Here is an 11721-nt window from a genome sequence, read left to right as displayed (position 1 = left end):
TGAATCAGACGTGTGTAAGTGAGTGTGCTCCAAGAGGGTGGCCAGTTTTGCTTTATGATCTTATGAAGGAAAATTTGTGACACACACATACGTATATATATATCCCGAGCCAGCGACGGGACTTTGTTTATATTGCAAATAAATATTATTTTTTCTTTAAACGCAGTCGGTGTGACGGTTCGAGGCGGGAGGGTGGAGGGGTGGGTGGTAAGGGAGAGGGTCGCTGGACCCTCCTGCTGCTTGGAGTCAGCTGAGCACCCACTTTAAGGGCTGGGGTGCCCTGCAGGCCACTGGGATACAGCATGTCTTCAGCCCTCAGGCAGGGGTGGGGGACTTCGCGGCTGCCTCTGGGGGCTCCTGAGGACTGACAGGAAGTTGAGGTTCAGAGAGGTTGTGCACCAAGGTCATGGGTGAGCCCCAGTGTACCCAGGATGGCTCTAGGCTAAGGTGACCAGATTTTAACATTGGTAAAATGGGACAAAAGCGGGACACCATTGATAAAATCATATCCTGGCGAAATAGCCACATGGCAGCTGAAAATCGTATACCCTAGCTTGTACGTTCTTTCAAAAAATCAGGACTTTTAAAAAACACCCCAGGACATGGGAAAAATTGTTAAAAATCAGGACGTCTGGTCACCTTACCCTAGGCCCTCCCCTTAGAGGTGGCTCAGGGGCTTCAGGCCCCTGACTCCTGTCTCCGAGCCCTTCTTCCCCCTGCTGTGTGGGTGGGAGAGGGTAGTTTCTGGGGTGCCAGGTGGGCCCGGGAACCTGCCCAGTGAGTCGGACAGCCCTGGTTTGCTCCTCGGGAGCTGGACGGCCTTGGGTAGACCCTGAGCCCCCTGAGCCTCTGCATCCACCCGTCTGATGGGTCCCCAGTGCACGTGGCAAGAGCTCATTTCCCGGCTGAGCCCAGGCCTGCCGGGAGGAGCTGACCACACAGGCCTCTTCAGAACCAGAACTCGGGCCCTTTGCCCAAGTCCTCTCTCAGGGGCCAGGAGTCCAGGTGAGGCCCCTGTGGAGCAGGGAGCGGGAAGGGGGCCTGGTGAGCTACAGGGACTGCCACCTTGGGGGCAGGCGGAGCCTCCCAGGGGTAGCAGAGTCCCTGTGAGAGCCGGCAGAGGGATTGCCCGGTCTGAGAGGAGTCCCTGCTAAGGGCCTTGGGCAGCCCGGTCTCTACCTACCCTGACTGTCCTTCAGCGGGCAGTGGCCAGCATCGAGCTGGTCCTGGACAGGAGCTGTGTGGTGGGCAGAAAGCTGGGGACACTCAGCCCTGGCCCTGTCGGGACTCCCTGCCCCGAGGCACCAAGTCCCCACCTCATGCCCGCAGGATAGGGGCCTGCTCGGGGTGGGGGGCACTGCCCAGCATCCCGCTCCAGTGGGGAGGGGCTTCTTGCGCTGTCACAAGGGGCAGGCTGCTGCTCTTGCTCTGGGACGCTTCCGCCCTGGTCCCCTTGTGCCAGGGGCAGGCAAGGGGTGGGGGAGTCCTAGCGGGCAGAGACTGGGCCTTTGTTCTCCTTTGCTGGGGAAACGTGCCGGGCTGGGCGCTGGGCCCTCCGCAGGCTGAGTCAGTGCCTGGCAGTGCCAGTGTGCCCAGGCCCAGGGTAGGGGGTGGGGTGAGCAGGTGCCCCAGGAGGGCCAACTCCGCCACCTGCCTCCTGTGCGTGCTCTGACACTCCCAGCACCCTCTCTAGCCCTCGGTGCCCACAGCTGCAGAGCCCGCACGGGGCCTGGCTGGGGCTCCTGGCAGGTCGGCTTCCCGCCCTCCCGCAGGGACAAAACCAGATTCTGGCCAAGGTGGCTGACTTGGGCTCTGGCATCAGGGTGCCTGCTGGGAGTTGCTGCTGTTACTGCACAGGTCTCTGTGGTGCCTGTCCTGCCCAGGCAATCTCTGGTCTGGGGACTGGCTGCCAGTGTCCCTTCTCCCTGGCTCTGGGGCTGTCTGCTTTGCCTCCCACCCTGTCCCGTCTCCCTCCTCCTAACCTGGCCCTGGCTCCTCCTCAGTCCCTGCTTCTGCCCGCCTCTCCGCCTGGGCCCCAGGGACCCTGTGTCTACCGCTCATTCTCGGTGAGTTCAGGCCACAGCCATGGCCAGGGTCCTGTGCTGCCGGGCTGCCCAGGAGCAGGACTGTGTGCGGGGAGACATGGTGCCAGGCTGGGTGGCAGGTGCAGGACTGACTAAGGCTGGACCCCAGCAAGGTCTTGGAGCTCTGGGCCTGTCGAGGGCCTGACAGGAGACCACAGTGGTCCTCCCCTGGGCCTCAGGGAGGAGACGACAGCCCTCCGGAGAGGGGCTGCTTAACCGACAGCCCCTTCGGGCCCCTCCCTGGAGGGCAAGCAGTCACCCCCTGCATGGGGCAGGGGGACAGCAAGAGCCTGCGCCAGAACCCGCCCTCTTGCCTGGTGCTGTCCACAGCCCAGCCGGCCGAGGGCACCGTTGACGTGTATCTGGGGGTGGCAGGACCCACACCCAGCCCTCAGGGCCTGAGGTTGAGCCAGCCTTCTGAGAGAGGACACGCTGACAACTCTGCCTCCCTCCTACGTCAGAACCAGGGTCAAGTCTGACCGCGTCCCCCTGCATGCCCCAGGCCCTGCCAGGACACGGTACCCTGGGCTTCAGGCCTCTGGGATTGGGCCCCACAGGCCTGAGAACCCAAGGGGGAGGACTGAGAACCAGCCCATTCCCATCCCTGGGTCAATGGTGAAGCCAAGCCCAGAGCCAGGCTGGCGTGGAGTGAGCCCCTTGTCCCCCTGCAGCTCAGTTTGTCCCTGCGGTTCTGCCTCCCCCATCGGACTGGGAGCCTTCCCCCTTTGGCCCTGTGAACACACACACACACACCCCACACACACACACCCTGCTGCTCACACCCAAGGGCAAGCCCAAGCAGGCCTCCTAACTACTGAGGAGCCACCTGCCTCTGACATCAGCCATCTCTCATCCGGGCGTCTCGAGGTGAGGTCACCCCTCCCCAGCAGGGCCATTAAAGGCAGGCACTCGCAACTTGTCCAGGCCTAAGACAGGGCTGCGGAGCCCCCAGCGCTGTAGGAAGCCCCTCCCAGCGTGGTACACACACACACACTGCCCGGGCAGGAGTTGCTCAGTCCCTTGGCCAGGGTGAGGTGGGCAGAGGACTGGGCACAGGTGTGGCGGGGTCTGGCTGTCACTGCCAGGCCCTCTCGTTGCTGATGTGAATCGGGACTGAGGGCGGGGACATCTGGGACAGCCAGGCCCCCGTGGGGGAGCTTGTTTGGCGCCATCAATTCCTTCCCGACCCTCAGGGCCCCTCCCTCCCTCCGTGCAGCAGACTGGGAAGCCCCGGGTCCTGCTCTGTCCTCTCGGCCCTTCCTACATTTGTGCCCTCAGCCCCACAGCTGTGCAGCATGCCCCCCGCCCCCATCATTACTGGACAGGCTTGCTGTCCTCGGGAGCCAGGGTCTCCTGAGGACACGTTGGAAGCAGGAGAGTCCCAGCCTCTCTGTCCTCGACTGTGGGGGGCCTGGGCTCTCCTTCCTTCAAGACAGACGCACTCCTTCCCTGGGCAGTCCCCAGGCCTGGGCAGCCTGGCACCAGCTACCCAGAGGGGTCCACCAGCCAGTGCCAGCCTGAGGGGAGGGGGCTGGAGTCTGGCACCACAGCCCCTGCCTGGAGCGAGGGGCTGAGGGCCACCAGTGAGAAGGGGATGTGTTCCCGGCGAGGGAGAGGGGCCCCTGGGTCCACCCCGTACCCCCTTCCCAGCCTATTCTGGGGCTGGTGGGGTCCTCGGCCCTGGGAGTCGTCCTGGGCTGAAAGCAAGGGCCTTTGTCTCAGGCAGCCTCCACCCCACCCCGCCCCTGCCCCGTGCCTCTGCTCAGCCTGTTTCCACCTCCATGCAAAGACCCTCCCACCGGCCACTGCTCCCCCACGTGCTGTGCACCTTCAGTCCTGCACCCAAGTAAGCCTGGAGGCACCCGCACCTTGACACACACACACACACACACACGTCCCGGAGGGAGACCTGGGCTCGCCCTGGAGCTGCCACTGCCCCTCTCTCCCTGAGAGAGAACCTCAGGACTCGGGGTGCTGCTCTGGGAGTTCAGAGGGCAGTGGAAAGAAGCCCCGGCTCACACTTCAGCCCAGATCCCGGAGCTGTGGCGTGGGGCCCTCCCAGCTCGAAGAAGAAGGATGGGTCCTGATGCTGCTCCCCCTCCCCGGTGAGCCCGTTACGGGAGAGGCCCCCACTGGGGACACACCCCTGCGCCGAGGACCTCAGGGGTCTCCACATCTTCCCCGAGGTCCCCACTTCTGGGTGGGGGCTCTGAGCACCCTGTGTTCTCTGTGAGACGGTCATGTCTAGAAACAGCCTTGTCGGGGTGACACCGGAGCACCCGCAGAAAGATGGTTATCGTTGGTGCTGACAGGATGTGTGTGCCCAACCCATGGTGGGTCCCACAGAGCTCGGGGTGGGGACTGAGTCCTTCCTGGGGCTGAGCCCGTGCCTGGACCCACGCCAACTCCCGCTGTGGTTGCCCCGCTGCCTGCGGCTGCCTCGTCCCACTGACAGGCCTGTCCTCTCTAAGGGCCGGCCGAGAAACAAGAGGCACACACCCTCCCTCACTCTGGGCTGGCCAGGGATCTAGCCTGACCAGCTTCCCGCAGTGCTGAGGAGATGCTCGACCATCACGGAGAACAACAGGAAGCCCAGACAGGGCAGGGCGGCCACGTCCCAGGGGCCCCTCAGGGGTTGCCCCAGCTTTGGCCCTCTGTCCTCAAACCCTGGCCCCACTTGGACTCTGCCTGTCCAACCCCAGAGGACAGCCTCTCCACGAGGGGGCGGAGCCGGGGTGCATTGTGGGATACCTGGGCCATGCAGGGCAGGTAGGTGCAGGGGGGAAGGCTAGGAGGGACTCTGGAGTCAGGGCTGCGCTCTGGGGACTGGAGGAGGGCCGGCGGAAAAGCAGATCCCAGAGGCTTCCTTTCTCTGAGACCAAACCTGCTGCTGCCCCCACCCCCTGGCCTTTGCCTGGCTGCTTCTCCCCAAATACTGTCCAGGACCCACCACCCCTTTCGATGGCTGCCTCTGTCAGCGATGTCCGAGCTGAGCTCAGAGCCCCCCTCCTCCAGGAAGCCTTCCTTGACCCCTCCCCACCTGGGAGCCTGTGCTGTGTGTCCTTCCGAAGCCCGCCCGCTGGGTACCCCGACAGCCAGGCAGTGCTTAGGCTGCACCAGCGCAGGCCTTGGTTGGTGCCGAGGGGACAGGGGTGGGCAGGGGCTCTGGCTGTCCTGCCTTGGCAGCCCCTCTTCCTGCCGCCTCTGTGCCCACTGTGATCCCCCCTTTCCTGCCCCCCCGCAGCTGGGGTTCCCGCCAAAGAAGGGCCTGACAGCTCCTGTTTATAAATCCCTGCCCTGCCACAGCCACAGCTAAGTGGAGGGGTCTGGAGGCCACGCTAATTGATTAATTAAACCCTCTCAGTTAATTAGCTCCATCCCTCCAGGGGGAAAAAAAAAGGTCTGGCGTTGGAGCCAGGGCCTCCTCTGGGCTGGGGGAGGGGTGCGCGAAGAGCCTGCGTCAGGCTGGGCCCGGTCCTGGCTGCTGGGGGCAGTGGGGAGCCCCCAATCCTGGGAGGAGAGGCCGTCTGGGCACTAGCTCCAGCCTGGCCACCTGGGGTGGGCTCCACCTGGACTAGCTCATCCTGATCATCCCCAAAGGCCTGATGCAGAAGCACTGACAGGAGAAGGGGGGACAGGGGGGGCGGGGGCCGTGCAGCTGTCCTCACTGCGGCCTGCACACCCTCAGAGGGCCCCCCCCTCCAGCACCCCTTGAAGCCCAGCAAGAGAGCTGGGACTTTCCCTGGACCTGGTGCCCTGGCCAGTCCTCTGAAGGAGGGGAGGAACCTGACCAGGTCGGAGTTTGCCCCATTGCTCGGGCACATGGATTGGAGGCAGCTCGAGAGGGGGGCAGGCAGGGAGGGCTGGCCTGTGGGTCCTCTGACCGGCTACTGCTGTGTATCCCGGGGCTTTGAGTTCCTGCTCTGGAACCCCCTCCCCTCATCAGCAAGATGCTGACCCGGCGGGGCCTCCCTGTCCAGCAAGGGCTGCCCAGCGAAGCCAGGCCCGCAGCGTCAGGTTCCCGGCCCAGGGTGGGGGCACAGCGCCTGAGAGAGGGCAACCTGTGCCCGGCTGGCCTTGGGGCGTGGTGAGCGGTCACCCCAGCCAGCCACAGGGCGACAGCGTGGGCACACAGCCCACTCGGGATGGTCCTCCAGCTCCCCAGGGGCTGCCCACTGGGGACAGCAACTTCCTCCAGTCTCAGCAGCTGCTCTGCCCGCAGGACAAAGGGGCCGTTTCTTCATTGTTGGGCTGATCAACAGCCGCCTGCCCCGCCCTGGGAGGGAGCCCTGTGGCCCCGCCAGCCCGGGCCCTTTCCCCATTGGCCCAGCCACCTCCACCCAGAGGGCCTCCCTTCCCTTTCTGACTCACCCCTGACCTGCTTTGAGGCCGACAGACAGTCTGCTCCCGGCCCTCCTCTCCCTCAGCAACCTCCGCCCCCATGCAAGGTGACACCCAAGTCGACCACCCTCTGCCGACCCCCCAGCAGCCCAGGCAGAGGAGGTGGAGAGACCCCATCCAGGGTGGGTGGAGAAAGCGGCTTGCACCCAGCGACTTCCTAGGGTGTGAGCTTACCCAAGACACCTGGGCTCCCTCATGGGCTCCCTCGTGGGCTGGCTGCAGCCTCCGGGGGCACCTGGCTGTGCAGAGACCCAGAAGCCAAGAATTCAGTCCAGGGCAGACCTCCCTCCCCAGGGACCATCTACGCCCTCGGGCTCTTTCTGTTGGGGGCCTGGAATGCTGCCACCTCACAGCCTGCCCTTATTTGCCCAGAGATTGCCCTCAGTGCTACCCTGAACCGGGACCAAAGAAGCCTGAGAAACAGCTGACTGAGGCCTAGGCCCGGCCTCCAGAAGCAGGGGCTGGGGACAGGGAGGCCTGGAAGTGGGGAGGGGTCCACCCACACAGGGCTCACTTCGCACACTGGTCAGCGCCAGCCCGGGGAGGGTCCCACCTGCTCAGGGAGGCTGCTCCCCCAGGATCCTGGCAGGGCAGGAAAGCCGGGCCACCTGGCTCTCATATCTCTCTATTCCCACATGAGACTCTCAGAGCTGCAGGGGACAAGGAGCCCCGGGCCTGGTCTCAGGGGTGGCCCGCCTGGGGGCTGCAGAGGGCAGGCTTGGTGGGGGACCTCTCCGTTCCCATGGTCAGCTGCCCCGTCCGCCCCCCTTGGCCCCTGCCAGGCCCCGCCCATGCTTCCTGACTCTGGTGGAAGAGCTGAGCCTCGGTGTGTGAAGCCCGGGCACTTGTTGGCAGGAAGTGCCCTCCAGAGCTGGTCGATCCTGGCACCCTTCATCTGGGAGGCTGGAGGGTGCTGGGCTCAGCCTGGGTCCACAGCAAGTAGACTTGGTGGGGGGGGGTGTGTGGAGGTGGGTGCTCTCCACCCAAATCTGGGTGGCGGCTCCTTCTGCCCTCGCTGCAAGTCTGACTGATTTCTACCCTCAGCACCCTCATGCCTGCTGCCTCGCCGTCCGAGACTAGCCTGGGCCCCGGGAGAGCAGGCAGGGCCGAGCCCCCACTGTCTGAGCACAGTTCCCACCCCCTGTCTGGCTCTTCCTGGGAATCAGGGAGGCTGAGGCCACCCCAGGGTGCAGGGGTTGGGCAGAGGCTTGATGACCAGGGATGTCAGCCCCAGCGACCCTCAGGGGGGCTGCTCCCTGACCCCTCCAGCCTGGACCCCTCCCCGCCGCAGCCAGCACCTGACCTTTGGACAAGCCATGCAACAAGACGCCTCCCCGGGCTTGGCTGGGCCACACAGGGGAGGGTCCAGAGGACATCAAACAAAGCCCCTGCCCACTCCGGCAGGGCCAGCCGGCTCCCTGAGCTCTTCGCCCATGAGGAAAGGGTCAAAGGCCAAAGTCAGGGGGGGTGGGCCTCCATGGTGGGGGCTGTGCCCTGAGTCTGCCTGGCCTGGGCCCATGTCAGGACAGGGGCCGGCTCAGGGCATGGCAAAAGTGGAGTGAGCGGCTGGCTGTGTGACTTTGGCCAGGTAACCCTGCCTCTCTGAGCTTCAGATCCCCGGCTGTCCCCAAGGGAGGGAATGCCCTCCGAGACCAGTGACCAGACACAGGACACAAACAGGCCCACTGGTCCAGAGTCAGTGCTGATGAGAGTGACCCTACGTGGGTGTCTGACAGCCTCATCTCTCTCCCTCTGAATGGCTGGTGGGTTTGAACCACCGACCTTGAGGCTAGCAGCCCAGTGCTTACCTGACAGAGCCACTAGGGCTCCTAAGACACGTGGAGTCTCATCTCGATGGACAAATGTGGGGACATGAAATAGCAGCCCTGTGCCAGGGGTCCGACCAAACCACAGGCTTTCCTCTGAGCCTCCCCCCCCTGCCCAGGTCTTGCTTCAGCCTCACTCTACACACACACATACATACACACATGCATACACCACACGCACACACACACACATACATACCACACCCATATCCAGACACACCACACATACACACATACACACACGCGTGCACACACCACACATACACCACACACACACATATATACACACCACATAACACACATACACACACATACATACACATGCACCACGTGCACACACACCACACACACATACAGAGATATACACATGCACATACCACACACACACACACACACCATGCACACACACACACACACACACACCACCCTCAGGCATGGGCTCAGGTCTGCATACACCCTAGAGGGAGGTTGGCTGGATGTGGTGCCCTGGCTGCCCGGGCCACCCAGTTGTGGATGCTCAGGGAGCTCTTGCTGGGGTGACTCGGGGGGACTGCTCTGTGAGGGAGCGTGGAGGGCAGAAAGGCCCAGACGGGCCAGAGGCAAAGCCGGGGACAGGTGGAGACAGCAGCCCCGAGGGCCTGAGGCCCCCAGCCCGTGGTCTGCGGTCAGTCCAGAGACAAGGCCGAGCACTTGGTGAGGGTACATCCTGTTCCTTCGTCCCGGCGGTGACCCGGTGCGTCTTCCCTGTGGTGGGAGAGCTGGCGTTCAGCCCCGGGCTGTGGTGTGACCACAGGGTTTAACTGTGCCTCACCCACTGTCTCTGGCTCCTGGGGTCCTCCAACTCCCCCTGGGGTCCTGCCTGCCTCAGTCATCCCGCAAGCACCCCGCATGGGCTTCCAGCATGGGGTCTCAGACCTGTGCATTTCCCAGTGCACTCAGACTCCAACCCACCCCTCTGCTCGTATGTGAGTGGGGAAACTGAGGCCCAGAGAAAGCCGTCCACTGCCCACTGTGGAAAGGCAGAGCCTGCCACGCCGAGCCCTTGGGCTTTGCACAGGCGTCCTCCAGGAGGGCCGTCTCCTGAGGCCCGTGCCCTGTTCTGCTTAGAGAGGCTGTGGGGTTGACCCTGGGCCAGCTCTTGACCTCCTGTCCCCTCACTCCCGGTGTAAGTCAGGGGAGGCGTGCACGGGGTAGAGGGGGGAGCGGTCCCAGCAGAGCGAGGGCCCTAGTATCTGCAATGTCCTCACGTGGGGACTCTCCCTCTGCTCTAGGAAGGTCAGGCCAGAGACAGGGAAGAGGGGTTCACCCAGCGTCCCCCACTGAGCAAGTGTCCAGTCCACTCCACCCTCATCCCACTTCTATGCCTGCCTCGTGCCTGGGCCAGGTGCCCAGAGGGAGCATGGTCTACCGGAGACTCTCTCTCTTCTCTCTCTGTCTGGGACTAGGTCACCACCCACAGCCTTACTGGAGCCACGAACGATGTCCCCAACACAGCTGATAACTTGAGGGGTTGGTCCCCAATCCTGTGTAACCGGGGTGGGTCCTTTTTCTGCCCCGGCCTTGGAAAAGCCACAGGCAAAGGGCATTCCGCAGGAAGAGATGACAGGTCAGAGGAAACCAGCCTCCCCACCGGGGGTCCAAGGGGCGGGTGTGTCATTGAGGGCTAACATTAAGGAGACATCAGACAAGGTCAGGCATGCAAGGGCTCACCTCTGGGACCATCAGGACTTCAGGAGCCAGGTCCTCGCAGAGAGGGGGAGTATAATTTCCAACCAAGGCTTATATACACTCAGGGGCATGCAGGCCCCCCTAATTACAGGAACCAAGTGCATTAAAAAAGTGGGCTGTACACTAACCCTAAAGGTCCCTGGGTACAGTGGAGGAGTAACCTAACCCCAGTGACCACAGGGCAGGTAAGGGGGAGTGGCTGCCTTCCGAGCCTAGAGAGCAACAGCACAGGTCTGCCTCTAGTTAAAGCTGGGTAGCCATCAGCCATGCGCTTGTAAGAGGTAACTTTAAGGTTGCCCTATGGTGGGAGGATATAGTGGGGAACAATATCAGTGATGAGAATGTGATTGGACTCACCTCCAATTCACAAGGTGAAGGCCTCCCTCCACCCCAGAAATCCAGCCTGTCGGGGTTCTTAATACTTGAGACTAAAGGATTCATCCGTAGACACTGTCTTCCCGTTCTCTGCTTCCCACAGCGACAGGGGCAGTTGTGTTTGGGGATGTTCTGACACCCCTGGCGCCGCTAGCCAACCCCAAGGCTGAGGCTCCGTCCAGTCCGCCTGTCCATCCCTCTTCATTCAGGGCCCAGACGCCGGAGGAGGCTCTGCGGGGAGGAGGTGCCTTCCCTTTGCTGGCTGCCCACCTGCCTTGTGTTGTCAGGGCCTGTCTGGCTCCCTGGAACCTGCAGAGACCGGCAGGGGCCACCAGGGAAGGCTGTGGGCCCGGATGTCCACACAGGCGCCTCCTTCTCCCCGCCCCCCACCCCCCCTGTCTATCCTGCAGGAAGCTGGGTGAACTGCAGGTGCCCTCCCTCCCCATCCCCTGGGCACTCTCCCAGCTACCTGGCTCCTCACTCACCGAAGGTGCGCAGTCTGAACATGTTTTCGGGAGACAAAGGGGGTGACAATATGCACAACCTTGAACCTGGCGACCTTCCCGAGACCATGCATGCCCCGGGAAACCCTGTCCCCAAGAAAAGTGAAGCTGTACCCCTCACTTGCTCGCTGATCGTGGGACTTGGGTGTCCTGACACACAGCCATCCCCTCCTGTCTCAGCTCCCGCCTAAGGTGACCTGGCTGACCAGCCCAGAGTCCATCCTCCACGACGCCTACATCTTGTGTCTACCTACACGGTCCCTACCACCCATACCTGTGGAGCACGTCCCCTCTGTGCTGGGGAGGACACCCCAAGTACCCTCTGCTGAGTTGGCCTGTGAGGTTTAAAACCCCACGGGGGTGGGGGCTCAGGAGACTGGGGTGCAAGTGGGCAGGGTGGCAGCTCCTAAAGGGTTGGGAAGAGATCTGTTCTCCCAGAAAGCAGCCTTGTGGGTCCCCTGTGTTGGGGGAGGGGGCAGGTATCTGGGCACAGTGTTAGAGGCAGGACCTGGGTTTCTGGCCCTGAGGGCAGGTGCCCAGCCTCATCCGGTGGAAGGAAGATCTCCTCTCAGGTGCCGACAGGCCCTCCTGTGTCCTGTGTCCACACCCACAGGAGCAGGGCGTATTCCCCGCCGGTGTGCCGACCGGGAAGCCAGGACTGTGACCCGTGTCCAGGCTTTTCCCCCCTCGCCCCTCCCTTGGGGACTCATCTGTCTCTGCCCCCAGGAGGCAGTCACAACCCAACCACCTCCTCCAGAGTCAGCTCCGGCTTCTCCCTGTTCCCACAGGAGCGGCTCCTGAGTG

At 63.2% G+C, this 11721-nt stretch overlaps 1 long non-coding RNA gene across 1 annotated transcript; it reads right to left on the bottom strand.

Moving 5' to 3' along the window:
* Positions 1-98: 98 nt before the first annotated feature.
* Positions 99-6809, bottom strand: LOC123522521. Its single transcript, XR_006680780.1, has 2 exons — positions 6660-6809; positions 99-364 (listed from the first exon to the last, which is right to left on the bottom strand). It is a non-coding gene; the product is annotated as an uncharacterized LOC123522521 (long non-coding RNA).
* Positions 6810-11721: the final 4912 nt, after the last annotated feature.

The sequence above is a fragment of the Echinops telfairi genome, unplaced genomic scaffold (genome assembly GCF_000313985.2).
Source record: "Echinops telfairi isolate 266 unplaced genomic scaffold, ASM31398v2 ScPeMD7_7420;HRSCAF=8458, whole genome shotgun sequence".
Taxonomy (NCBI): domain Eukaryota; kingdom Metazoa; phylum Chordata; class Mammalia; order Afrosoricida; family Tenrecidae; genus Echinops; species Echinops telfairi.
Note: the sequence above shows the minus strand (reverse complement) of the source record. Positions and strands in the feature narration are given on the sequence as shown.